We start from the raw sequence: 24,536 nt of genomic DNA on the forward strand, positions 1-24,536 counted from the left end.
GGAGTGATACCCATCACACGCAAACACTGCTCCTACACTCAAAGGCAGGGACGATACAGGACGTGCAGACTTGCAGGTGGACTCTTGAGGGCTTTCTTACAATTCTGCCTCCTATGCTTAGTATAAAATCAGATATTCTCTTATAGATTCTGTGCCATGCTGCAATAAGACAGAGAAAATCAGTTTTGTCTCTGACTTGAGCAATGTCAATTTTATTTTAAAGGTCATCTTTTTACCTCTGCCCAAAAGACTTAGTTAAGCTACAGATACATCTAATGAGAGCTTTTCTTGGTGACTGAGAAATGAGTCTCATGCAAGAACTATGTTCCTCTGTCCAATTTTTTTAAACTTCTGCTAGCAGCTGGTTTGTTTTTCCTCAGTAGATAATAAAATCAGTCATTCAGTGCAATACACTGAATGTTTGTGTCCCCCCAAAATTTGTATGTTGAATCCTGACCCACAATGTGATAGTATTAGGAGGTGGGACCTTTGGAGGATGATCAGGTCATGAGGGTGGAGCCCTTATAAAAGACACCCCAGAGAGCTGCCTCATCCCTTCCACCCTGTGAGGACACAGCAGGAAGACGGCCGTCTATGAACCAGGAAGCAGGTCCTTAACAGACACCAAATCAGCTAGCACCTTGATCTTGGACCTCCCAGACTCCAAAACTTGGAGAAAAAAAATCTCTGTTGTTTATAAGCCACTCAGTCTATGATATTTTTGTTATAGCAGTCTAAAGTAAGACATTCAGATTCAGGAGAGAGCTACCTCATAACTCTTGGGGGATGGGGTATTGCATTTGTCCAAAACAGCAAAATAAAAGCACATCATGCACTGTGCACATTTATAGCTGAGTCTTAACCACGCCTTTAAGATTTTGAGTGAAGCTCTTAGGTACTAGTATGACTCAAGAATGGGAACCAATAGTATAGATTGTGGAATTAGAGATCTCAAAAAGATTGTATACATTTTGACTCAAGTACCTTCATTCTCAGATGAAGAACTTAAAGCCCTGACATTGTGGGTCTTCCCACAGGTCACAGAGGGAATGGGTTCAGGGATGGAACAAGATCCCAGGTCTCAGAATCCCAGCCCCCTGTGTACGGAATTCTGCTTCTGTCCACTGCTGCTTATGGATGATGACCTAACACACTGAGAGGTCTCGGACACCAGAAAGTGCTAAGCATTCATGTTGGAAACTAAAGAGAAAACATAATCCAATCTTTCTATGAAACTGTAGCATACTTGTACTTGGAATTCTCTGAGCATGATTCTAGCCTTCGAACCTCAAGAAGGATAACTGAAAATCAACTCTAAGTCAACAATATTGACAAGAGGAACAACTTCATAAGAAGATCTAAGTAAAGCAATCAACATCAGGAGGGTTGGAGCAGAAGGAAGGTGGGCAGGAGGTATTACATAAGGATAAACCAAAAAAGGTTAGGGTGTCTCTGGTCTAGAGCGAGGGTAAATAAAAAGAATGTTGCGGTGGACTTCCCAGCAACTAGGCCCGCCCGGCTCCCTTCTATACATTCAGTCTCATCCTAGCACCGGTTCTAGCGACATCTAGTCCTTCACCTGCATTCAGCTTCAGGCCAACCTTCCTCCTGAACCTGCCAGACTTCTGTTTTAACGCCAGTCAAGGGAATTCTGCCTTGTTTGTGAACCTGGTTCCCAACTCTGCTCCACACCATCTCACACACCAGGGTAACAGGGAAAGACCTGTCTTGTTGCTCATGCCTCAAATCTTTTCTTGCAAACTTGACTAGTCCCTCAGTTTCTCCAAGACTGGGGATTTACTTTCATCTGCTGATGTTTTAACCTCCTTCTAAAGCAATGGAGATCAAACTTGAACATGCATTGTAATCCCCTGCAGTGCTTGTTAAAATACTCATTGCTGAATCCACTCCCTCCGCCCCACCTGCCCAATCCCCAGAGTGCCTGATTGAGCAGGTCTGGCTTGGGCCTGAGAATTTGCATTTCTAAGAAGCTCTCAGGAGATGCTGATGCAGCTGGTCTGGAACCACACTTTGAAAGCCACAGGGCTAAACTGCAATGTCGCGTCACAGGTCATGATTTCTGCTGTCTGTTCTTCCTGGTTTCAACCACCTGGTTTTTTTAGCATCCCCTTTGCCAACATCACCCTACAAGCTGAACTTCTCCAAGTTGTGTTAGCTAGTAACTACACGCCTTCCCCCAGTGCTGTAATGCAGGCATCGTTATCTCCATCTCACCAACGAGGAAACTGGGCTTGGAGCTGCTGAAGAAACTGCTCTTTGCACAGAGCTTACCAAGGGCCAAATTGGGATGCCAGATCAGTCACTTCTGGCTTCCACCTCTTCTTTTTATTTCCCACCATTTTGCCGTTGCCAAAAGTTAACTCTCATCTTTCAGAATCTGGCTCCTGACAAATGCTACTTTCTTTTCCTCCTTCCATCTCTTTTCGATGCTCTTAAAAACACCGCCTCATGGGCAGTCCACCAGGAGCAGAGACTGAAGAGTCAGCAATTTGTAAGCACAAAGTTCAGTTATTCCTCATCTGGTGAAGACACGCTGCATCTTTTTGGCCACGTGTTCTTCACGTGCCTCCATGTTGTCTCGTAGACTGTTTTTTCCGACGTTAGCCAGCGCCTGCCCTCGTGAGATGACAGTTCAGAGAAGAATACAATTTCACGTCTTTCTCTGATTGGCAAATGGAGTTACATGGAGGTTATCTTTCCTAATACTTCCAGTTGGCCTTGGTATTGAAATTAGTGATGTGAGTAACTTGCAGTCTTGCACTGTGATGGTGCACCAGTTGTCCCCTATTGAAGCCATAATTGACATTTTCTGGGTTACTCTTTAAATTCATTATTATCATACATTAAAACAGACCCTATGCACTTATCATAGACTTTGATAAATATATTTACTTACAGAAATTCAACAGATGTACAATCTCAAGTTAACCAGGTCAACAGCAGTCTAGAACTTTGAATTCATGGCCGCACTCTGTGTCCATAGGTACGCAAAGAAACGTCATCTTTAAACAAGGAAAACAGTAGGAAGAAATAACATGCCCCTCATGAGCAAGGCACTATGTGACTCTGTGAATGAGGGAAGGCATGGGATGGGGTGGTAGCTCCCAATCAATGCCTCTCTCCACCAGACATTCAGACTGGCTGGGTCTCCACAAATGATAGGGGAAGAAATAACCAAAAAGAGAGAAAATGAGAATGGTTCTTTTTAACCTAATTTTATCCCTCTAGAAACTGGACCTAGCAGCGAAAGGTCACCCAAACTGCATCTCTCATTCAGCAAAATGTAGCTCTCTGCCATTTCACGATGCCCTGCTGTGGGATGCTTTCCCCCTGAATGAACCCAATAAGTTGTCAGAGCAAAATGTCCTCCTTAAGTATGGGAGCACATCTGTTTCAATTTCTGCCTTTTGATCTATTTTAGTGGTACCCTCATTGTGTCAGAAGAGCCCACTGAGCTATCCAAGACAAATAAAAGTGTTACCCAACTATCTTTCATTAAAAAATAAAAATCTTTAGAGTCTATGTTTTTGTTCTTTTAAGGTTTTTCATAGGTGGTTTCTCTCTCTCTTCTTCTCTCTGTATATAAATATGTTATATGCTAATAACATATATATGTTATTTCCAATAGATGGTATATTTATTGAGAGTAGTCAGTATCACAACTTTTTATCCTAAGCACCATAACACAGAATTAAGCCATCACAGATATGTAACACAATTTGTTGAACAAATGAATTATTTAATTGCCGATCAGGTTGTTAATTTCAATCCTTTCCCCCTCTTCCATGAACAAATTTATGTTTATTTTGAAATAGGATGACTGACACATCCTGGTTTGCCAAGAACTTTTTGGGGTTTAGCATGGAAAGTCCATGTCCGAGGAAAGCCCCAGTTTGGGGAGACTGGGATGGCTGGTCAACCTACTTGTAAAGATTATGTGTTTGCCTCTTTCACATTCCTTATTCTGAATCCTTGCTAGTTTGTTGGCCCCAAAGTAAGTCCCTTCATTCATATTTATGTGTCTCAAACTTGTCCTAACTGCAGAAAGGAGCCGTGTGCTTTCTCTCACTGAATGGAAGCCCCCACTAGTGGTCAGGTGTCTACGTTAACTCACCACATCCTTCCTTAGAGGAAGGTGTGTCAATTAGAGGAACAGAGAAAGGAGAAGACAAACTAGCCCAGTCCTAACTGACAAATAAAGGTTAGATGAAGGTATTAAAGAGATGCACATTTATTGGGTTGAATGTTGACAAATAAAGTAGGAGTCCCCATCTTTCTAAGTTTCCATTTTTAACTCTGACACTAAATAGTCTCACTGTCCAACATCTTCTCCAAAGATGTATGTGCCTAGTGATATAGGCCCTGAAAAATATTTTATATCAGTTTCCCAGTGCTGCTGTAACAAATTCCCACAAACTCAGTGGCTTAAGACAACACAAATTTATTTTGTGCAGTTCTGGATATCAGAATTCAGAAATGGATCTCACTGGGCTACAATGAAGGTGTTGGCAGAGCTACGCCTGCCTCTGGAAGCTGTAGGGCTGAATCTATTCCCTTGCCATTTCCAGCTTCTAGAGGCTGCCTGCATTCTGTGGTTCACAGCCTCTTCAAAGCCAGCAGTGTAGCATCTTCAGATTACTGTTTCCATTGTCGCATCTCCTTCTCTGACTCTCCCACGTTCTGTTTATTAGGACCCTTTTGAGTACATCAGCACCACCCAGATAATCCAGGATAATCTCCTCATCTCAAGATCCTTGACTTGACCACATCTGCAAGGTCCCTTTTGCTTCATAAGGTCACACATCCACTGGGGCAGGGGTTAGGACATGGACACCTTTGGGGGCCATTATTTAGATTCTCCTTAGCCTTTCCTCAGTGTTTGGCTCACCAAAGAAGCCAACATCAGGTCAGGTCTGAAAACATCATCTGAACAAGCACAACAGGGCTCATCCTTGGTCAGGGTTTAACTTCCATTCTTATCACAGACCCATCTTCTTCAGGCTCTCTGTCAGAGTTGGCATTCATTGTTTTTTTGTTTTTAATTGGGATATAATTCACATACAACAATGTACTGGTTTTAGATGTACAACATGATAATTTGATACAATGATCACCACAATAAGTTTAGTTAACATCCGTCACCTCACATAGCTACAGTTTTTTTTTCTTGTGATGAGACCTTTTAAGATCTACCCTCTTAACAACTTTTTCAAGTATACAGTACAGTATTATTAACTACAGTCACCATGCTCTACATTACATCCCCAACACTTATTTATCTTATAGCTGGAAGTTTGTACCTTTTGATCACTTTCACCCATTTTACCCAACCCCCAACCCCACCTCTGGCGACCATCAAACTGTTCTGTTTCTATACATTCATCTTTTTTTTTTTAAGATTCCACATATAAGTGAGATCATACAGTATTTGTCTTTGTCTGTCTGACTTATCTCATTTAGCCTAATGCTCTCAAGGTCCATCCACATTGTCGCAAATGGCAAAATTTCCATCTTTATCATGGCTGAATATTATTCCATTGTATATCTACAGCACATCTTCTTTATCCATTTTTCTGTCGATAGACACTTAGGTTGTTTCCATGTCTTGACTATTGTAAATAATGCTGCTGTGAACATGAGGGTGCAGATATCTTTTCTAGTCAGTGTTCTGTTTCCTTTGGAGACATACCCAGAAATGTGATTGCTGGATCCAATGGTAGTTCTATTTTTAATTTTTTGAGGAACCTCCATAGTGGCTGCACCAGTTTACGTTCCCACCAACAGTGCACAAGGGTTACCTTTTCTCGCATCTCGTCAAAACTTTTTATCTTGACTCTGATGATAGCCATTCTGATGGATGTGAGGTGATATCTCATTGTGGTTTTGACTTGCATTTTCCTGATGACTAGTGACGTTGAGCACCTCTTCATATATCTATTGACCATTTGTAAGTCTTCTTTGGAAAAATGTCCATTCAGGTCTTCTGACACTCATTTTTAGCTGATTCATTAGGTCTTCAGGCTAAGTCAACAGAAGATGGATCCCACTGCTTTATTCGTCTAAATGCCTCATCTTGCTGGGAGAACACTAAAAGAAGCATCTACCAGTGACCAGAGTTTTAGCCTTTAATCCAAAGAGTGCATTTCCAAACTGAATATTTTAGCTTTTTATCTGGTCTTCACTTAGCAATTTTCCCAAGGTGAGATGCTACTTATATATCCCCAATTCATCTAAAGCTACTTTTTCTGATGTCACTAAAGAAAAAAAAGTCTCAAATATCAGCAGAAGAGTGCAAATATTAGGATACTGCTGATATTCTACTGCTTTTGACCTACAAAAAAAATAGCAGTTTCATGTAGTTCAACCTAGAAATACTTCACTGAGAACTTGCTGTTTATGTTGTCCTTCCTCATGCGAATGAGAATTGAGAGAGATGAATGATGGATATTTTGGTTTCATTGTCTAAAGTGGTTTGTATTGACCTCAGGAAGTATTGATTCATTGATTTACTCATTCTTTCAACGAAGATTTATGAATATTCATTATGCGTCCATAAATGTGCTGTATTGTGCAGGCACAAAACAGGATGAAACAGTCTGTGCCCTAAAGAAAATCTTCAGTGTGATCTGATTCTGTCATGTTTTGGAAGAGTTGGGAATCTCGGGAAAATTAGCACCATTCTTGACTTCTTTGCCACTGGTGTTATGAAGTTTGATTATGGTCTCAGAGCATTTTAAGAGCCCATAGAAGATGTTACCCAGTTTCTTTTATATTTTCAGTTAAGGACACAGACATTAGTGTAGCATGAGGAAGTCAGGCTAGACATAAAGAACTTCCTATCAATAAAGCATGCTCTTCTCCGAAAACACAGATGTCTCTTTCCCAGGAGAGGGTTAATCTCTGTGTGGATCCTTTTTGAGTACAGGGAGGAGACAATAACATCTCAAGGTTTTTTAGCTGGGTTCTGTGATTCTCCTCCAATGCATCACATTTTTACGCCCCCATCCCCGTGGGGAAAAATAAAGATATGGAATAAAGCACTTTTACAACTTTGATTAACTTTACACAGAAGGACAAGATTATGTATTTGGAAGGTGAACTTGGGATTTGTAAAATGACTGGTATATTTAGTAGTGCCATAAAGAATAATGACCCTGCTATGGAAAATGGTTAAGGGATGGCATAATGTCGCCAAGTCTTCATTTTCTGGGGAAAAAAGGCCTAATGATGATGATTATATTTTATAATGGGATTTAGTGGCTGCCTAACTGTGTTTTGATTTTCCAGGATTAGTTCCCTGTGCCATAATTGTAATTCCTTCTGATTGCAGACTGCACTGCGGTTACACAGCCACTTGATTCCTTCTGAGCGTCAGCCTCTGCATTTTCAGGCTGATTTGAAGGTAATGAAGCAATCTATATTTAGGTATTTTGCAGAGGTTTTTATTTTTGGCTAAATGTTAAGTATACATTTTCCTGTAGTAAATGCTGCTAACAGCAAAGGAGTAAAATGGATTTTCAGGAGAAAGTATTTGAAACCTGACTTGACTTTAATGAGTCTCATCTCATCTCCATTGCTCAACTCACTCTAGATGCTGATGAAGGATAAATTGGAAGATGGACTGTATTTGTCAATGTCTATTCAAATGCCATCAAATATTTGATGTAGTGTACAGTAAATACCTTAGGGCATTCCCCTAGTTAGACTTTAGGCAGTAGAAATTTCTGTACAAATAGAGGCCACCTTGGGAGCACAAGAAACCCAACATCTTAACATACCAAATCTATGCCCCTCATTTGGCAAGTACCTAGGGCCATTTGGAATGCATACTTGTATAAATCAAATCCCTGGTTCTACTTTACGTGCCTAGTCGAGCTCTCTCTTTTTCATTCTCACCTACCTTTCTCTGTGTGGCTTGTTCATTATTCTGTTGGTTTATTTATTTTCTCTCTATATTTTATGTGTTGTTCTAAGCCACCTTAAAAAATTCATGGAAAAAGGCAGACAATGAATGAATGGATGGATGAATGAGTAGATGGATGGATGGATGGGTGGATAGATGGAGAGACGGATGAGTGAATGGGGAAGCGGATGGATGTGTAGATTTGTGGATGGATGCATAAGTAGATAGATGGATGGATAGAAGGATGGGATGGCTAAATGGATGGATGGGTGGATGAAGAGATGATTGGGTAGCTGAATGGGTAACTGCATGGATGGAAGGAGATATAGATGGCTGTATATGTTTGTGTATTTCACATGCGTCATTTAATCCTCAAAAATCATAAGTAGTAGGTATTATTGTAATTCTCATTTTACAGTTAACAAAGCTAAGGTTCAGACAGATTTGGTGACTTGCCTAAGATCACAAAATTAATAATTGGTAGGACAGAGATAGAAACCTAGGCAGTCTGAATCTAGAGCATACATTCTTCATGAAGACAATGAGGTCCTAAATGGGGTGAAAATTGGTTCTTGGGAGGTGAAAAAAAAATCATACTTCATGTACAAAGCTCATAAATACAGACCACATAAGCAGTATATCTGTGAAAATTTCATATGAGAGTGGGTTAGGAAAAAATACGTGAAAAAATTCCTTAGTGTGCAATAATGAAAAAAGATTGAGAAACATTGGGTTACACCATTTGCGTCCCCCTGTTACAGTGTGTTGTCTCTTATTAGAGAATGAGGAGATGGACAAACAGATTCACCGAGGAATATAACTCCAGATATGCATTCCTGTACTTAAGGAGTATGGCAAGCAGACTTCCAAATGACCCCATCTCCTGACTTATGGCCCTGTTTAATCCCTTTCTTTGAGTGTGGACTGCCCTAGTGACTTGATTCTAACCAACAGAATACAGCAAAGATGACGGGATGTCATTCTCATGATTAGGTTACATAAAACAATGGCTTCTGTGTTTCTAGCAGACTCTCTCTCTTGCTGGCTTTTGATGAAATAAGCTGCCATATGGGGAGGTCCACAAGGCGAGAAACAGAGAGACAGCTCCAGGCAACAGCCTGCAAGGAACTGAGGCTCTCTCTCCAATAATCCGCAAGGAGCTGAATCCTGCCAACAATCACATGAATTTGGAAGCAAAATCCTTCTCCAGTCAAGCCTTGGGGTGAAACCTCAGTCCTGGCTGACATCCTGATTGCAACCTTGTGAGACCCTGAAGCAGAAAACCCAGCTGAGCCACACCAGAGTCCTGACCTGCAGAACCCATGCAATAATAGTGTGTTGTTTTAAGCTGATGATTTTGTGCTAATGTGTTACACAGCAGGAGATAACTAATACAGGAAGTTTAAAATCCTTGGCTTGAAACCATGAGAAAGTTAGACCCAAGACATCTACATAAATGCAGATGCTGTCAGTTTGTTTTCACATCACATGACAACAGCTAAATGCATTTGAGCCATATTTGAAAGTTATGTTTGCAAATAGCTTCACCTAAAAGTGTAGAAAGAGCACAGAGTTTACTTGTTGGGAAGCTGGAGCTGCGCACTTCAGAATCATCATCCGGTAGAATGGTTGAGTTACTTTGTGCATGTGGTTGAGTTGCTTCACGTGTACACAGATATATATATACAACTCCATGATAGATTTATCTATTCAATGATGGTTAGTTAGTCTGCTAGCAAGCATGGTGTTTTATTTGGGTGACCAGTATACCCTGTTGGATGCTCATCATGCCCCTGCCCAGGGATTTATGGATGTAAGGACAAATGACTCATAGTCACCCATGGATGTGAAATAGTTTGTTATATAAATAGTAAGCAGCAGAAGCATTTCTCAAGGAGAAGGGCTCAGGTTTGGTCTGGAGTGAAGCAAGAGCAAGGGGGGAGGGAGCCTTTGGGTTTTGTTGTGGTTAGGGGCTACGACCATGGTGAGGGTTCCTGCATGCACAAGAGTTAGGACTTTCCTGCCTTGAACTTCCCCACCGCCTTCAAGGGAAGTAGCTCCTGGTCTTTTTTACTGGCTTTTCCAGCTGTGGGACAAAAGGGAAAAGGGAAAAGGTGGAGTTTGAAAGCTGTCAGGGGTCAAATATCAAAAATGGAGTCAGATATCTTTTCCTGGCAAACCCCTACTCATCCCTCAAGACCCAGCTCAAATGTTCTCTTCTTTGACATAGGAAACTGAACTCACGGGAGTCATTCTCTCCCCTTGACCCCTGCAATCTTTATAAAAGAAATCACCTTGTTGTATTAAAAAAACTGGAGTTAGATCCTCGACTACAGTGGCCACCTAGTGACAGGATATATTAAAATGATAACTGTGTGAAACAGATTATACATGGTATGACTGATCAGAAAGAGTCAGATTATCAAATGTTGATTTGGACGTGGTAGAGGAAGGTGGGCTTCATCCCCACGCAAGGATTCATAGAATCGCTGTTGAGACAAGAAGGCAAGCAGAGAACCAGGAGGAGAGTAGGGAGGTAGAATCCCCTAATCTAGATGTCGTCGCCATCATGCTACCAGTTTCTGCGTTCTATCCCTATAGATAACGTGACCTCATGTCCTGGTTTGCCCAGGAAAGTCTGGCTTTACGTCTGTTTTCCCATCACAATTATTAGTAGTGTTGCCTTTCGTTCCCCAAAGTGTCTCCGTTTGGTGGATAGATCACATGCCTTTTCTCCCCCAGCTCCACATTCATAGAAAACATGATCATAAACTCCAGAGAGTTGTAAAGGATTCGGAATCAGTGAGATTCTTCTTCCTGCCATTACGGAACTTACTATTGAAAGGAAAGCAGTTAGCATTGATTGTAATGAATATCAGAGGATGACTTCAATGCCAAGCACAAAGAGCTGTTTTTATTAACGAGAGTCATTTGGGCCCCAAATCTCAGGAGTCTTCAAACAATAGTGGCTTACTGTTGTACAGTGCTCTGCGGTTCATAACTCTTGTCTATTTGTCACCACTAACCCAGAGAAATTGTCTCTAGGTAGAACAGGTATATTATACCCACTGCAGAGATAAGGAAGTGGAGGTTCAAAAGGGCAGGCAAGCGATTTACCAAATTTGAATAAGGGAGATTTGATCCTAGGTGATTGGAGTTCATATCAAGAGGGATTTCCCTTCTCACCCTTCTCAGATCCATCTGCTCTTCTATCTGAGAGTATTTGACCTGTCTATACAGGAGAAAGATAGATTCAACATGCTAGAGGGAGGACACGCCACATTTTGGTTGAGAAAGTATTCATCATTTAGAAAATGCATATGAGGATTAATTATAAGGAATTCTAATAACAGACAGAAAATTTGCAAATGCGACTTCCTTCTTTCATTACCCACCAAAGATATTCAAGGAAGAAGAAATGCCCTTGAATTTGTTTGACTGTCCTCAATCTGTTGCCAAAAATAATTGCTCTTGAATGTCACTATTATTTCTTGCATCTCCTTGAGAGCAGCAAGCTCTGATAATAGGTGTAGCTTGCATTGAACTTGCTTTTCAAATCTCAATGCTCAAAACTATTAGGAATGTTGCAACCATTGAACTATCAAAGGAGAAGACGGCCCCTGGCCAGGAGAGGATCAGAAATTTCTCTAGCACCAGCTGTGTGGCTTTCTACGGGAAGGGTAGAGTGAAGGGCGATAAAAGCAATGGAAACTGGAGGTGTTATGTGTAATTCTTCGACTTACTTTGGTTTACACAAGATTTCCGAAATGTTCTCACTCTCGGTGCACCTCAAAAGGACATTGCCTGTTTCCCATTGCATACTGGACCCCCTGTGTCGAACAAAGTCACCTCAGATTTTGCCAGCCAAATAGTCTTTCTGTATATTTTGTCTCACTGTCATTGTGATTCCCAGGATCCTGGAAAGTTCTACGACCACTAAAATGAGGGAGAGGCACGGATCTGCAGTAGCCATAAATGACTCAGAGCTGCTGCGCTGTTGAATCAGATAAGCATGCCTTTCATTCTGATCTCTTCCCATTTGGAATGCATATAAAAAACTATTTGCACCAAATATACTGACAGTTGTCCCATGAACATATACTCCAGGAAGTAGGCAACAGGAAGGAGAAAAGGAGCTTACTGCATTTATTGGAAGCTAATTGCTTGCTTTACTCGGGAGCTGGCCAGCTGCAAGTCAGTGGAGCAGCCTTGAGAGCATTCGCTGAACTTTATTCTTTACTTAGGGAAACCCCATGATTCCCTGGGAATTTTGCCTCTGTAAAGACTGTAACATATGGACCATTTGCAGAGACATATGTTTGAGTACTCAGCCCTCAAGCAAAACTTTCACAAATCCCTCTCTTGCTCATCTTTAAATTTCCAGTAATCAGATATGCAGTGCAAAGCCACTCCTCCTTCATCCCTTGCCCCTAGAGGTAGGGTCTGCAGGTATTATCAAGACCTTTCTCTCTGACGATCTGTTCCCATCAGAAAGAGGAAGTAAAGACACTTCATCAAGGAGCTTCACTCAGACTGAGCAGAACACACTATTTTTTTATTTATAAAGTTCATGAACAACTTCCTCTATTGCCTTTGGCCCTAGAAAATCAACCATCTGTTCTACGAGGTCACAGGTGTAAACCAGAGTCAATGAATTTCAGGCAGAACCATGAGTCTAGATGGGCTTTGGCAAGAAGGGGACACAGCCTCAAACAGGCAACTAGAACATCTGGCCCCAAACTGGCTTCTTGCCTCTCCTCTCGAAGTAGACAATAATTAATGAGCATGCCATTTCCCACTGGAGATGGAAGCGCCTGTCCAGCTCTCTCTTTGTGAGCTGTCAAGTCATTTTTTTGTCATCTCCCTTCACCCCAAACCCACCAGGAGCTGAGGCCTCCAGGAGGGTCACCAAGATAGCATAGGGAAGACAGAGGTCTCTTAAGTTTGTGGATTGTCAGTAGGGGTTAAGAACCAAGGAAGCGAACTGGCATTGGGAGAGAAGGCAACAGTACGTACGGAAGCCAGTGTTCACACCCTACGTAGCCCAAGACACTCCCGCACACAAGGTGACTCAATTGCATCTTTTGCATAGCAGGGAGTCTGGCTGCTTGCTTGCTCATAATTTGAGGATGTGGTCCCCAAATACGCCATTAATATAACTAAAACACAGTAGCTCTCTTAGCATCGATTTCCCCTTTGAAAGCAAAAATATCTATGTAGTATCTACTACCTGTGTTAGACACTGAAGAAATTCTAGCCAATGGGGCAGATATGGTTCCTCCCCTCAGGCAATGGAAGTGCAAGTGGGTTGTACATAAAATGATGAGCTCCATCAAAGGAAACCTAGAGGATCACAGATGAACATGTAGAAAGGGAATCTTACTAAGACCACAGAAACAGGAATGTCTTTAGGAGAAATGGGCTTTCTGTAGATATTGCACCAGCCCTGCACACACATGAACATTTCAGTCTGCTTTAATGTGGATCCATGCAGTAAACCTACCCTGACACCCACACTACACCTTGCACTGGGAAGTAAATTTGTCCACCAGGCACCACTACCAGGAAGAGAGTTGTGAAGTTTTGCTTGGTTGTGTTTTGAATGTGGGTTGTGTGAGCAGGAGAAGGTAGGAGAGGGTGACAGGCAACTGTAAAGCGGTGGACAGGTGACAGCAGAATATTATAACAGGCAGCACTGGAAGCCTCCCTGAAGGCCAGGGAGCGGCAGCACGGACGACAAATTGGGCCTTAGTATCCTGCCGAGGACGGGGACTCGGCTCTGAGGGCCTGCAAACTTGCCTTCTGGAGAAATCCCCAGCTGGGACCTTGCCAAGCCATTCCGCTCTCTTTCTTCTCTCTGTCGAATCAGAGCATCTACTTTCTAACCGAGTAAACAGACTCTTATTAAGACATCTAACATCAAAAGCTTGACTACATGGAAATGCAACTGCAAATCCATCCTCCAATGAACGTGTACAAAGGGCAAGCGGAAAGAAATTTAAAAAACTAGGTCACAGAGAACAACAAGAAGGGATAGGACATAATTTTCTAGCCAGACCTGGGAATATTTACATGAAGACTTGAGCCCGGTAAACGGGTCGTATTCTATCAATGCACCTGCGCATTTATTATGAGAAGAAAGTAAACAGAGCTGTTATTGTGAGAGGCAGCCCTGCAGTGATTTTTCAGCTGTGGCACCGCACACGTTTTCAACCTCGCACTTGTCATTTTCGTGATCAGGAAGTCTCCATGTCTAGAGCGAGGTTCCTCTCTTCTCTTGCAACTCCCTAAGCTCCACACCTGATTGTCTTTTTACTTCTGCAATGCTCTCTTTTGGTAATTTCTCTTTTTCGCTTTTTCCCTGCGATGCCAATCCCAGAAACAGCCGCCTACTCCTCTTACAAATCCCTTGATAAAACTCACATGCTCAGCCTGGCAGTACTGCGAGCACGGCTCCTATCTGTTCGCTTTCGCGTTCTCCCAAACTGTCAGGCGGGATGGGAAAGTGCTTGCTGCTGGCGATGAGGATGCTGCCTTGTTATGTTGGGTAAACGACTCACGCAGCTACTCTAGGTGACACACAGCTATCATTCTCGGCAGCCCACCTGTTCAGAATGAAAGCGTAAAAGTGTGTTTCTCTTAAAGCAAAACTGCACTGGCAGATGGCAAACTGTCATCTCCAAGTTATCGGCTGCAAGGGGTGGTGAGAAAAGTGTTTCTTTCTTTCTCTCTCTCTCAGTGTGGATTTAGGATGAATCATCTCTGAGGTTGCATGGCCACCCATTGGATGGTCTGGATGGGTGAGGAGGCAATGCTGTACCTTGCCGTGGTGCATAGCTCGAGAGACTCGCAGGGGACTGTAATTGGCAGTGAGAAAACCCAGCTTGGACTCTCCCATCCGAACTCCCCCTTCTTCCAGGGCCTCCAGATGCTGGAGGAGGAAAGAGGGGAAGACAGAACGATGATCCTAGAACCAGATCCACCACTTTGATTTTTCTCCCTAAAAAGGGGTGGAGATTTTCATGTGAAAGATTGAAAGAGGAAAGGCTCTTCCAAGAGACCTGAATCTAAAGATCAGAGAAACATTACAGACAGGTTGTTTTTCCTTGAATTTAAGGTCAATCATAGGAAGTCTATGGTTTTAAAACACTCTCCCCTTGTTATATTTTCCTGTGGTTACGTAGTTCCCAGTGTACACAGCAGCCTACAAATTACTGCTAAGAACTAATGTAATAATACATATAGCAACAATTCAGTAAATACTGTTCATTGTTACATAGTCACCAGTGAGTAAATGGCTTAGACAGCTGGGCTGTACTATAGGCAAGTAAAAATCTTTTTATGCACTGGTTGAGCCTTTGCAGTGGAGGGGAGGAAATGTAGAGTTGGCAGTGACTGTCTACAGTCCCACCACTTCTGTTGATCACGTGGAAGGAGAACATCCTCTCCAGGGGTCCTAGGGATCAGAAGCTGCAGGCAATGATCAACGGCAAGAATGATACAAGCCAGAACTAGAAGCAGCAGGACAAGCTCTGTATTTAGGGAGCAATGGCCGGGTGACCAAGGCAGTGGTAGACATAAGAGAAACCTCTGTCTTTCCCTAACAGATGGAGAAGAGTAAGCCATTGGAGTGATGAGGATCACGCTTTTGTTAACGTGTATCAATTAATTTCCATCGCAATCTTATGCCTCTAAGTATTGTAACCTCTATTTCACAGATAAAGAAAACAGATATCTCCAAGGATATGTGACTTTCTCCAGGATACATAGCCATCTATGCTTTTATGCGTATCTTAAGTCAGAAGTGAGCTGTTATTTCCTACAGATGATGGAGTTTTGCTGGTTTAAAATGTTGACCCATTTGTTTTCTTATCAAATGATTCTCAGTACTTGGATGCAACAATGCCTTAACTGGTGAAACATTATCCAAAGTTTCTTGACAATCTAATCACTTAGCAGTCATTGAACTGCCATTATCTCCTGCAGCAACAATGTCTCTTTCCTCATAGTGGTAGTTTAAGAAAAACCTTCATCCCCTAAATCCTTGCTGGCTATTTCGAATCAAATGACTCTTTCAGAGCTAGTCTCTCACCATCTTTTACAAAATTGTTTCTAATATATTTCCCCCACAATGGTGGAAACTATAAATGCTCACTATTGATCTTCTTATTGAAAAATGGCATTAATACATGTGACTTCAGAAGCTTGAATAAATCAAAGAAAAGCATGTGTAGAATGTAAATGATAGAAAACTGAAGATAGCTGAAGGATTGGTTTTTAGTCCTTTTTTTTTAAATAAGCTTTATTCATACTGACAATTTTTCAAAGTCTTTCACTCTATGTGGTCTCTAATCCATTATGAAAATTGGAGGTAATTCTAAGATCTATTTGGGACGAAATAAAGAAAATGGGAGACGTGGGCTTTTTCATGAGCAACCATTTCAATAAAAAATAATCGGTTGAGAGAGGAGAGTAAACATTTGGAAGTTGGCCTCACAGAGTCCTGAATCGGTCCATTTAGTGATAAATGTCGACATCACTGACTCTCCAGAGGTAATGCATTGCATTAGTCATTGTGAATAGACACTAAATACTAGCCTTGCTTAGATTTTTTTTTTCCTTTAGAGTTCATGCTAAGAAAAGAGTGAGTGAATTTCAGTAATTCTAGTCAATTCAAAGTAAAAAACAAAATGTACCAAATTATAAACAAACATCTCCATTATTGAAACCGGCCTAGGGAAAACCCATTGTCTTTGCATGGCCCTCAGCCTCACTCTCAAATTAGTTGGAAATCAGTTGGCATACCAAGTTTCACAAATCTTGATGGGGATAGGAATGAGTTGAAAATCAGGCCCCATGAAAAATAGTCTCTGGAAATCCATAAGTCATACCCTTTTCATATTAGCTAAAGCAGAAAGGGAAGAGAAAATTCTAGTGGGGTAGAAAGAAAAGAAAGGAAAAAAAAAGGAAGAGATGGAGAAAATGAAGTTAATATAAATCTCATAAAAATTTTAGTTTACCTTGGCTTCAAATGAAAATGAGTTTTTATTTCATTCAGAACCAATTCTTTTTGAGCTGGCCCCGTGGCCAAGCGGTTAAGTTCGTGCACTCCGCTTCGGCAGCCCAGGCTTTTGTCAGTTCGAATCCTGGGCGCAGACATGGCAGCACTCATCAAGCCATGCCAAGGCAGCGTCCCACATAGCAGAACTGGAAGGACCTACAACTAGAATATATAACTATGTACTGGGGGCTTTGGGGAGAAGAAGAAGAGGAGATAAAAGATTGGCAGCAGATGTTACCTCAGGCGCCAATCTTTAAAAAACAAACAAGCAAACAACCTTTTGGTCCATAATGTGGGTGCTCACAGGTAATTGGCTCAATCAAGTAGCATTAAAAGTTAACAAACTTGATGTATGACATACTGAAAGAAAAATGCACATACCATACCTGTACAATGAAATGAAGGGACCCAAGGTGAATTACATCCATGGAGCCACCATCCAGGTCAAAACAATCAAGCATTACCTGCATCTTAGAAGCTTCTTCTAGTCCCCTCCCAATAATTATACTCCCAATGCCAAAAATAACTATACCCTAAATTCTAACACCATAAATTAGATTTGCCTGTTTTTAAACTCTATATAAACTGAATAATACTATATTTATTCTTACATCTAGCTTCTTTCACTTAACATTGTGTTTAAAAGATTTATCCATGGTTTTACATGGGGTGATAATTCTTTCATTTTTCATCTCTATATAACATTCTGTTGTATGAATGCACCTCAATTTATTTATTCATTCTACTGTTGACATACATTTGGGTTCTTTCCTGTTCTTGGCCTCCACGAACAGTGATGCTATGAACATTCTTGAACAAATCTTTCAGCACACATATGTCCACATTTCCATCATCAATGGAAGTAGGTATGTCTATGGTCAGCTTTTGTAGATGCTGCCAAACAATTTTCCGAAGGGTTGTCCTAATTTATACCCCCACCAGCAATGCAAGTGAAGTCCAGTTGCTCTATATCTTTGCTAACACTTGATGATGTCAGTCTTTCTCATTGTAGCCATTTTGGTGGTTGGGTAGAGATCTTTCATTGTGGACTTAATGTAAATTTTCCTGATACCAAATGAGGGTAAGTATCATTTTCATGTGTGCATCAGGATTTGTATGTCCAAAGTATGAAGTGCTGGTTCAAATCTTTTGCCCACTTTTCAACTGGGTTGTTAGTCTTTTTTTCCCCAAAGGTTGTGCTAACATCACCTGTGCTAACATCTGTTGCCAGTCTTCTCTTTTTTTTTCTTTCTTCTCTCCAAAGCCCCACAGTACATAGTTGTATATCCTAGTTGTGAATGCCTCTGGTAGTGCTATGAGGGATGCCACCTCAGCATGGCCTGATGAGCGGTGCTAGGTCTGTGCCCAGGATCCAAACTGGCAAAACCCCAGGATGCCAAAGTGGAGCTGGTGAACTTAACCACTCGGCCACGGACAGGGCTGGCCCCTTGGTTGTTAGTCTTTTACCTATTGATTTGTAGGCATACGTTCTATATCCAGAAGATGAAACTTTTGCTATTTTTAAATGCTCTAAATATCATCTCCTGATTGGTGGCTTGCCTTTTTACTCTCCTAATGGTGTCTTTTGTAATCAGAACACCTTAACAGTTCACCAATCTTTCCTTTAGCAGTAATACTTTTTGTGCTCAATTAAAGATGCCTTTGAAAACTCTCACGTTCTTGAGGGCTCTCTGATGTTTTCAATCTTCTTGTTTGTTTTTCTTTGTTGTCAGCAGATGGATTGTCTGAGACAACCAGACAGTTATTGCTGGAAGCAGAACTTTAGTCAAATAGTATTTTGATTAAACTACGATGGTTCCTCAATTTCTTTCTTTTTTTATTAAATGAATCTTGTCTTCCTTTTGCATTTCATTAAACCAACTGGAGTTAATTCCTTTCTCTTAAGGTTTTGCCCTCTAATAAAATTAAAATATACTTCACAAACAGAACCAATATAAGTCATTTATAATTTAGAATGAGTTACGAAATTCATCTCATTTTTCATTATATTAAGAATATGAACACAAAAATTTACTATGTACCTATTAAGGTAGGAAAAGGGGATCAAAAGGAGAAGTTGGAGAAAATGAAAGATAATTTGAGTCTACTTCAATAATGGGCAAATTGCCCAATCTTGCAATATATGGTTATGTGGAAAGGATTCAATCATTCATTCTACAGCAGCCTGAATAATATGAGTAAGAACTATTAGAATGATGAATATGGAAACAATCCAATAAGTACTGCTCATTGTTAAATACTGGCAGGTGAGTTTACTCATTGCCTTCCAAACTCACCAAGTATAGCTCAGTAACTTTGCTTCCACAGAGAAACAAAATCCTTACAAAGAGCTTGACACTGGCATAGATTGTTGATATATAAAATAAGAATGACATTACAAATTAATATATATACAAGGGTAATTAGTTGGATTTATTTTAAACTGTAAATATGTATTCACCAGCTCATAATACTCTTACAGAAAATGAATCATGGTTCTATGTAAATTTACTGATAATATTCAGTTTGGGCATCTGTTACATCACTTTTTTCTTAGCCCAATTATTTTCATACATTTTTATTCAAATAAAATACATTTTTTAATGAAGAAAATACAAGTAGAAGTATTAATTCTTTATTTAACCCAAATGAATAAACCTGGGCAAAGAAAGCATAAATTATTCATTCAAGAATTAGTTATTAATTCAAGGTTACACCTACTTTTCAACACCAGTCCTGGGCTCCATTCATGAAAGCATGAAGTCTATCAAAATGTTTTCAATTGTGCTGCAAAAAAACCCCAGGTTTTTGGAATAGTTTTTAGGTCAGACAAAAACTGATGAACTTTTGGGGCCAGCCTGGTGGCACAGTGGTTAAGTTTTTGTGCTCTGCTTCAGCACCTGGGGTTCACAGGTTCGGATCCTGGGTGTGGACCTAGCACTGCTTGTGAAGCCATGCTGTGGGGGTGACACATAAAGTAGAGGATGATTGGCACAGATGTTAGCTCAGGGCCAATCTTCCTCACACACAAAAAAAACCAAACCAAAAAAAAAGATGAACTTTTGCTCTGGCAAATAACAAAATCTGTAGCAAGGCTAAAAAACTGATTTGTCATGACTGTTAGACAAAATGAATGTAGAGATGGGATAAAAGACTTTTTTGTTCCTTCATGTATGTTCAAACCCACCCTTTAAGTGGAAGTTTAATAAGGTCCGTTAGTATTATGTTTATAGATGCTAGACCATCTATGAATTATACACTCTTGACAAGAATTTCCCATTTATGCTTGCATTTGTACACAAGGACTTTATTCTTTAAATTAGTCCTAAAGTGAACTTTACTTTCAACCTCACCCTGAATGTTGTAAAAAAAAAAAAAAAACAGTGAGGGGATAGGAATAGCAGAGGTGATAGAGGTGAATTCCAGGGGCAGATTGCATTTTAAACCAACACAAACTAGAAATGCGAGAGCGAAACACAGGAGCATATCTTATCTACTGCATCCTACTCTGGAGAAATTCCTTTGTTATCAATGTGCTTAGCTTTAAAAGAATCTTACAGTCTTCAATTACAAAGGGTTTTTGCGAATCTACCCAATTCAAAATCTCTTTCCAGGAAGCTGGCAGACAGAGGCAGTTTTCCAGGCAATCCCACTTTCATCTGAAGGAGAGAAGAAAAATACTTGGAATCGATTATGTTATGCTCAAGTTGGTAATCAAAATCTTCTCTCTGGAAATTCTGGTTCTTGTGGTTTATTCCTTTTCATTTGGAGAATTTCTAACCCAATGGATATATTAAGGCATATCATTGGAAATAAATAGAGAAAGAAGCATAGGCGTTGGGGAAAAAATCAGGAAGTAAAGCCATGGGCAGACGTGAATAAAAGTCTTTGCAATTTTGCCTTGGAAAAGGTTCACAGGAAGAAGGCAAAGCCCAGTCCGTGGGAGGGAACTTCCACGTGTGGGCGGAAGGAGCTGGATTCCTGGAGAGTTGGCTGCTGGAACATACACAGCTTGTTCTGTGTAAAGCTGGCTGCTGTGCTCGCATGAGAGAGGGTATAAGGTGATCACGCTGTAGACACACCGCCCTGGGGATTGGGGAGGGGCGACAAATAGTATGGCTTTTGATGAGTTGGGTGGATTAAATAAATAAAAGCCACCTAACATGTTCATCTTCAACCAACCACTTAATGTCTTTTGGGGACCATGTTTAGTCCTGGGAGATGAGAAACAATAATTCCTAGTTGTAAAATAAGAAGACATTAAACATGAAGATGGAAGTCCAGATTAGTAAAACAATGGATCTTGCAGCACAGAAGCAACAATTAAAAATAGACATACTGTTCATTCAATAATAGTTAGTAAATCCTTCCTTGAAATATGTGCCTTGTTTGATAGAAATATTGACGCTGGCTTCACACAGTCCAGTTACAACCTGGGTCTCCAGATCTTAATTTTCCTTGAGTCCTGCACATAGATGAGTTTTAAAGAAAAGTAATGTTGGTTCCTGAAAAGAGAATGCAGCAATTATTTCCGTGTCCCAGTACTTTCCTAAATATATAACACTGCACAAATTTTTATTTCTGGCCTAGACACAGTTTTGATGGGTCAGTTCCTAGTATCTTACAATCTGCTGGAAATCTCTTAACAGTGAAAACAATCTTCTAAAACGCAAATGATAATTCTGTTTCTAAGACACCTACTGTGTTCCAGGAAATTTGTTATGCGCTTTATACGTAGTCTCATTTATTCATTTAACATTCAAAATGATCCTGCATGGTGTGGATTATTTGTTGTGTTTACAGAAGAAGAATCCAAAGAGGAGACTATTTAAGGTTTCTAAACTTCCAGGAAAGCAGTTGAGAATCTGAACTCCATCTATATTATTCAAAAGCCGAAGCTCTTTCTGCTTATTTACCTAACATGGATTCACAAACAGGTGCTGAATGAACACACAGAATAATTGCCACAATTATTGATACATATACAGGCTTTGTCTTGCAGATGATCGCTGAAAAAGCACAATTGAAAGCTATGGTTCTCACACTTGAACATGCATTAGAATCACCCCGTTTAGGGCTCACCAGGTGTTTCTGTAGAGAGCCAGATAAGAAATATTTCAGATCATGTGGGCCATACAGCCTCTGTCATAACTATTCACCTCTGATGTTGTAATGCCAAAGCAGCTATTGATACGATGACATGAATGGGTGTGACCGCATCCCAATAAAACCGTATTCATGGACACAGAATTTCATACGGTTTCCATGTGTTGCAAAATATGATTCTTCTTTTGGTTGATTTTGGTTTCCCAACCATTTAACAACGTAAAGACCATTCTTAGTTCATGCCTGTAAAGTGGCAGATGGTGGGTCAGATCTGGCCCGCTGCACTCAGTTTGCACATCCTGACCTAGAGGATTTGTTAGAACACAGATGTTGGGCTCCATGCCAGAGTTTCTCCTTCAGTAGGACTCAGGGGTGGCCTGAGAAGTGCGTTTCCAACAAGATCCGTGGTGGGTTCCACATGTGAGAACCATTCCTCCAAATGGTGAGTGAAGGTTAATAGGTGAAAAATGAGTAGCTTGTAGGTCAACGCTTGTTCAAAGGAGCGCTGCTGTGTCTGTTATTTTCTTATGTGTTTGTGCTACAAAATGTTTTTCTTTAATCAAATCCGTTGCCAACCTTTGACAATTTGGACATTACAGAAAAATCTGAACTTTTAACTGTTCTTGAAAAACGCAGAAAACACGCACTACAGATATTCCATTCCCGTCAGGCGATCCATCCGGTCAAGTATCTGACGCCCCCAGGAAAAGAGCCCTCACGGCTTTTGCACAGTCTTTACCTAGTCAGTCACTCCTGTTCTTTATTTACCTGGCTGGCAGCTTTGGGCACTTGGCTTCACAATTCCTAAACTACATCGACAGAGAAAGAACACGTTAGCTCACATCAGAGAACTTATATTTAAAGAACACCTAGTTTGTGTGGGGCACTGAGCCGTATACTATATATACACACACATATACATATGTCTATATGCACAGATATATACATATGGTTAATATGTACAATATTATATGTTATATAAATAAATATATATGTAATTTCATTAATTTATACTTGACCATTGAGGTAGGCCTTGCTGCCTCCATTTTCTAGGTACAAAAAGAGCATTGCAGAGGTCAAATATGCTGCCTAGGATGACACAGCGAACAAGCAAGAAAGATAATTGAATACCAGATCTGTCTGACCCTAAATTGTATGGCCGCCTTCTCGATATATTAAACCTCTCTCCTCTCAAGCACAAAGCAAAAGCAGTATTTTCTACAGAAACTGCCACATACAAATATGAAAACTTTGCTTCCCTCTTCTTGTGTGTGTTCAATAAAATATACAGCAGCAGATTATTTACTGGGAATAAATATCAAATTTTATAAATTTTGTATCGCTTATAGTCTCACGGTTTTTTAAAATGTGGCAATCGTTTTTCTAAAAAATGCTTCCCTTTGAAAATCTACCATAATGTATTTTATTCCCCAACACATAATTGCAAACCAATCAGTTTTGATTCCCTGTTCTTCAACAGGCAATATTTGTTTAAAGCATCTCTGATCTGGTTCTTCAAACGAGCCATGTGTTGAACAGGAGAATCAGAATCGCTGTTTTCGTTGAAGACCGGCCATGCTATTTTGAGTTGCCGTTGGAGACAGGTTCAAAGGTTAGACGTCAGAATCATTTCAGAGATTCATCAGTTTCAGCATTCCGGGAAGAGAGAAGTTCCAGAAATCAGGCATTCAAAATAGTACTATAAATTTATAGGAAAATCAGCATGATTAACAATTGTTTTAATCCATATGATGTTATAAAAGTGCACCTAACATATACTGCTTTATAATATAGATCACACATATATATACACACATATATTCATATATAACAGTTATACGCTGTCATATATGTATATGTGTATACATATAACAAAGAATGTATTTTAGATGTACTTTATAATGTGGATTAAAACAATTGTGATATATATATATATCAACGTATGTATCACAATTGTTTTAATCCATATAATGTTAAAAAAGAGCATCTAAAATAAACTCTTTGAATATATATAAATATATATAACTGAGTATATGTATTATATATTTTATATGTATATAACAAAGAGTATGTGTTATATATTCTTATTCATATATAATAGTTATACTCTGTTTTATATGTGTTTTCATATTACAAAAGTATATTTTAGACACACTTTTATAATTTATAGGGATTAAAACAATTGTGATATATATTACATACATTATATATGTCGTTTATAGTTTACAGACATTGATATTTATATCACAATTGATCTAATCTGTATGTTATAAAAGTGCATCTAAAATATACTCTTTGTAAAATACGTAAATACATATATAACAGAGTATAACTGTTAATGCATGAATATATATATGTATATATATACACACACATACACACAGGAAAAGTGCACCTAATATATATTGTTCTGTAACTTACATACACACTACAAAGCAGCATGTG

Source organism: Equus caballus, chromosome X, assembly GCF_041296265.1.
Source record: "Equus caballus isolate H_3958 breed thoroughbred chromosome X, TB-T2T, whole genome shotgun sequence".
Taxonomy (NCBI): Eukaryota; Metazoa; Chordata; class Mammalia; order Perissodactyla; family Equidae; genus Equus; species Equus caballus.